This window comes from Urtica dioica, chromosome 12 (genome assembly GCF_054948205.1).
Source record: "Urtica dioica subsp. dioica isolate 48M chromosome 12, U.dioica_male_clone48M_v1_H2, whole genome shotgun sequence".
NCBI lineage: Eukaryota > Viridiplantae > Streptophyta > Magnoliopsida > Rosales > Urticaceae > Urtica > Urtica dioica.
The window spans coordinates 15,572,664-15,578,431 of record NC_142767.1 but is presented as its reverse complement, the minus strand read 5'-3'; positions in this window follow the sequence as shown (position 1 = coordinate 15,578,431).

The following is a 5,768-nucleotide window of genomic DNA, read 5'->3' as shown; positions in this document are numbered from 1 at the left end:
CTCTTCTCATCAACAACCTGCTACTCGGATGGAATGGAGAGTGAAGAATACCTCCTATCGTGCCAATATTGCCTACACCTCTCTGAGTGCTTCCACCGGGAATGACTGGTACTTCGACAGTGGCTGTTCTCGTCACATGACTGGGGATCACACCTTTCTGACCAACGTAAAACCTTACTCCAACTGCCATGTTACCTTTGGAGATGGAGTCAAAGCCAAAATTGTGGGTAAATGTCAATTAAACTATCCTGGTATGTCTTGTTTGACTGAGGCTTTGTTGGTAGAAGGACTCACTGCTAATCTCATTAGTATTAGTCAACTTTGTGATCTGAATTTGCATGTCAACTTTACTCGTGATAAGTGTGTGGTGATTAATGAAGATCAGGATGAACTTATGCGAGGAAACAGATCTCGTGACAACTGCTATATGTGGAACCCCGCACCAACCAGCAAGTGTCTCTTGACCAAAGCTGATGAAACCAAGCTGTGGCATCAAAAGCTTGGTCATCTAAATCTCAGAAGTATGCAGAAAATTGTCTCTGAGAATGCTATCATCGGTGTCCCAAACCTGAAGATTATCGAAGGTAAAATTTGTGGTGAGTGCCAGATTGGGAAACAGGTCAAGAAGTCCCACAAGATGGTGCAACATCTTACCACATCTCGGGTTCTGGAACTTCTCCACATGGACCTGATGAGACCGATGCAGGTCGAGAGCCTTGGAGGGAAGAGATATGTGTTCGTCTGTGTGGATGACTACTCCAGGTACACTTGGGTTGATTTTATTCGTGAAAAGTCTGACACTTTTGCTGTTTTTGAAGCTCTGTGTAAGAAGGTTCAGAGAGAAAAAGGAGAGAGCATAGGCAAAGTGATCAGAATTCGGAGTGATCATGGGAGGGAATTTGAGAACATAAGCTTTGCTAAGTTTTGTACTGAAGAAGGGATAGCACATGAGTTCTCAGCTCCTATCACACCTCAACAAAATGGAATTGTTGAAAGGAAAAATCGAACCCTTCAGGAGATGGCTAGAGTAATGATGTTGGCCAAGAATATTCCACCACATTTCTGGGCTGAAGCTCTAAATACTGCCTGCCATATTCACAATAGAGTTACTATTCGTCCAGGTACTTCCAGCACTCATTATGAAATATGGAGGGGGAGAAAGCCAAATGTGAAATACTTCCATGTTTTTGGTTCGGTGTGTTATATTCTTGCTGACAGGGATCCACGGCGTAAATTTGACCCGAAAAGTGATGAAGGTATATTCCTTGGATACTCTAGAAATAGTCGTGCATACCGTGTTTTTAACAAACGCACTAAGACTATAATGGAATCAATAAATGTGGTGATAAATGATGATGATCATGATGCTACTAACAGTCCTAATGATGAGGATGAAGTTTTTCCCAGTAACCCAGATGTCAGGACAGATGCTGATAACTCCTTGGACGACATCTCCACTAGAAATCCAAATGTCAGGACTGATGCTGATGACAAAGTTAGCGACATTGTTCCAGATGAAGGCTCCCCTCCTGAGACTGAACAGAGAATCCCCTCTCGAAGAATTCAGAAAAATCATCCTGCTCATGAGGTGATTGGCGAAATCAGTGAAGGAATAAAGACTCGTCCAAAACCTCCTGTTAACTACCGGGAAATGATTGGTAATCTCTGCTTCGTCTCTAAGATTGAACCAAAAAATGTTAACGAGGCTATTGATGATGAATACTGGGTTAATGCTATGCAAGAAGAACTGGTTCAGTTTGAAAGAAACCAAGTCTGGGAGCTGGTCCCCAAGCCTAACAATGTAAATGTCATTGGGACTAAATGGATTTTTAAGAATAAATCTGATGAACATGGTAATATAACTCGGAACAAAGCTAGACTTGTGGCGCAGGGCTATTCACAGGTGGAAGGCGTTGATTTTGATGAAACCTTTGCCCCTGTTGCGAGACTAGAAGCTATCAGACTTTTGCTTGGCATCTCGTGTCACCTGAAATTCAAGCTCTATCAGATGGACGTTAAGAGTGCTTTCCTCAATGGGTACCTGAATGAGGAAGTTTATGTAGCTCAACCAAAAGGGTTTACAGATCCCAGCTCTCCACAACATGTCTACAAACTCAGAAAAGCTCTCTACGGTCTTAAGCAGGCCCCTCGTGCTTGGTATGAAAGACTGACCCAATTTCTTGTGCAGAATGGGTATACTCGAGGTGGCGTTGACAAGACTTTGTTCGTGAAAAAGGAGAATGGCAATCTCATGATAGCTCAGATTTATGTTGACGACATCGTCTTTGGAGGAATGTCAAGCAAGATGGTGGATATTTTTGTTCGACAAATGCAGTCAGAATTTGAGATGAGTATGGTTGGCGAATTAAACTACTTTCTGGGCTTTCAGATCAAACAAATGAATGATGGTATCTTCCTTTCCCAAAGTAAGTATGCCAAAAACTTGGTGAAAAAGTTTGGCCTGGAGAAATCCTCTCACAAGCGGACCCCGGCCGCTACGCACATCAAACTCACTAAGGATGAGCATGGAGAATCTGTTGATCAAAGTCTCTACAGGAGCATCATTGGCAGTCTTCTTTATCTCACTGCCAGCCGACCAGACATAGCCTACTCAGTAGGTGTTTGTGCGCGCTATCAAGCCAATCCCAAAGCTAGCCATCTGGCTCAAGCTAAGCGAATCATAAGGTACATCTCAGGTACTGCTGATTTCGGTTTACTATATACCTATGATACTTCCTCTACGCTTGTGGGATACTGTGATGCTGACTGGGCAGGTAGCACGGTTGATAGAAAGAGTACTTCTGGTGGATGTTTCTACCTTGGAAACAACCACATCTCTTGGTTCAGCAAGAAGCAAAACTGTGTTTCCTTGTCCACAGCTGAAGCTGAATACATCGCTGCTGGGAGTAGTTGCACTCAGCTTCTCTGGATGAAGCAGATGCTCGCTGAGTATGATGTTGGACAAGATGTCATGACATTATTCTGCGACAACATTAGCGCCATCAACATCTCAAATAATCCTGTTCAACACAGTAAGACCAAGCATATTGAGATCAGACATCATTTTATTCGAGATCTTGTGGAAGAAAAGAAGATCAAACTCGAATACATTCACACCGAGAAACAGCTCGCAGACATTTTCACCAAGGCTTTGGATGCTAACCGGTTTGAAAATCTCAGATCTTCTCTTGGGTTATGTGTTATTGATCAATAGCAATTATTGTTTATCGAAGGATTTTTTGGCCTTAACTTTTGCGCTAATCCTTCGCTGACTCTTGTTCGTGTTGCTGGTGTGTTATTTCTCTCATGGGCCCATGTTTCTGGTTGGCCCATTCGACTGATTTACCGGGCTATATTGCCAAGTGTTGTCTCTCAGGGCCCAGGAACGTTCAAGGCCCACTTGAAGTTGCGACGTCGTTTTTCTTGCCATGATCTCACTCATGCAGACGGTTGCTCTTCCGAGAAAGAAGGGGAAGTTATTTCCTGTTTGAATTTCGAAATTTCATATTCTTCTTCAGTGCTCTTAAGATTTGTTTCCCGAATTTGCTGTCTTACCCATTTTGACAGTTACCCTTGTGGCAGTTTCCTTATTTCTTTTTCCAAAATGGTGGGTACAAGAAGCGGGATCAGTACCTCTACTCCCTCTGGAAAAGTCGAAGCCACAATGAGGAAGAAAAATGTCGGGACAAGAAAGCCCAGTGCTGAGAGCAACATGCATGGAGTTAGGGTTCGTGGTCTGAAACCCAGCATACGCGCCGATGGTCAGGCCGGAGGTGCGATCGCTGGGTCATCAGTACCACCTGAGAATCCATCTCTATCTGCCGCCAGACGCACAATTCTGAAGAAAGCTGCTCTCTCCATCACAGACATCACAGGAGAAGTTAGTTCCAGCAGCTCGTCTGAGGAAGAAAGAAGAAGTGCTGATGTTCCTGAAGAAGAAACCTCATCCGGTGTTTCCCCCGTCGAAAGCCCTCACAAGGTTGTAATAGGTAATCCTACTGTCTCTGCCTCTTCTATTGATAAGGTTTCGCTGCCTCAAGAGCCTACTCCGGAAGATGCCATTGGGGGCATGTTAGGCTTAAGTAAAGATGTTTCGCAAGATGTGCCTACATCTTCTCAGAGGCAAGAAAGAACATCCGACCCTATCCAGGATGTTGGAGAAGATATCCTTGCTTCTCTGAAAAAGAAAATTCAGAAAGATGATGATGTGTGTCTAGCCACTCTTCTCTCAGAGAAGAAAAGGAAGAAAAGAAAGCTGGTGGAAGAAGCTGCTCCCACTACCATCCCGGCTAAAAAGAAGATGAAGAAACCAGTGAAGATGGGTTTGAACAAGAAAAGGCTGAAGGGAAAGTCTGTTGAAAAGACAATTCCAGATGTTCTGAAAGACTTGGAAGAGGAAGAAGATGTTGCCCGTCCTGAAGGGATGTCTCTCATCTCCAGGAAAACTGTCGGAGGCCAAAAGCTTCCCAAGGATGTCCCCGCCGCTCCTCTAGACAATGTCTCCTTCCATGAGGAAGATCGTGTCAGAAAATGGAGGTATGTCTATCACAGATCCATTTTTCCGGAAAAAGAATTGTCTAAAGAGGCCCTGAAGATTGATGTGATCATGGAACTCTTGTCCGACGCTCAACTTGGGAAGACTGTCACTGGGATCGGTCCTTATTATCCCAGACTGGTGAAAGAGTGCATCGTGAATCTGTCCTCTGAGATTGACCAGCCCCATCACCCTGAGTTTGGGAAAGTCTATGTTCGTGGCCATTGCTTTGATATATCATCCACTGCCATCAACGAGTTTCTGGGTAGAGGAAAAATTGTCACTGCTGATCGGCTTCCTTCCTTGGATGAGGTTGCCAAAGAGCTCACTAACGATGATAAGAAGACTTGGCCCACCAAGGGTTCCCTGCCTTCCTCAGATCTCTCGGTGAAGTATTCTGTTCTGTACAGAATTGGGATTGCAAATTGGGCCCCTTCCTCTCACGGCTCAAGTATCAACTCCGACCTGGCATGCCTCATTTTCCAGATTGGCACTCGGGCGTCCTTCGACTTTGGGGAGTTTGTTTTCAGTCACCTGGCGAAGCATGCTAAGTCCTATGCAGTAAAGCTTCCTATTGGCTTTCCTTCGCTCCTGTCTGGCTTGCTGGTTGCTCAGAAGAAGGATCTGCTCAGGGCTGACGATGTTGCAGGTAAACCTCCCAGTGATCTCTCTTTCAGTCCTAAGTTGTTTGAAGGGAAACATGCCAGGGACCTTGTCATGCCTTCTGTCGCAACATCTGTCCCGGCTGGTGGTACCATCAAAGTGGCTCCCCTGTCAGAAAATGCCAAGAGCGATATCCTCAAGGGTTTGTTGGAAGAAGTTGCTGCTCTTAAGGAAGTCATTGCTATCTCATCTCGTAGAAAGACTGCGTGTGAGCGTCTTATCTCTGTCATGACTCTTCCTTCTGCCATGGATGGTGCTTCCACTTCTCAACCAGGTCCCTCTACGTGTCCTGATGAACAAGACTCAGAAGATACTGTCAGCAGTGACTCTCAAAGCTCTCTTGCCAACGATGTCTCTAATACCTCTGGTTAATGTTTTTTTTTGGTCTGTAACATCTAACCTCTTTTTAGACACCTTTATGTTGGTTTCTTGGCATGCTTCTGTGATTCAGACTGATTTGGTTTGTTTTTGGATGGTTTGTAAGACAGCTCTATCGTACTTTTTCTGCTGAATGATATGCTGTTTTCCTAGTTCTCATTCCCTTTTCAGGCTTTTGTTCCTCCCTCTGTGT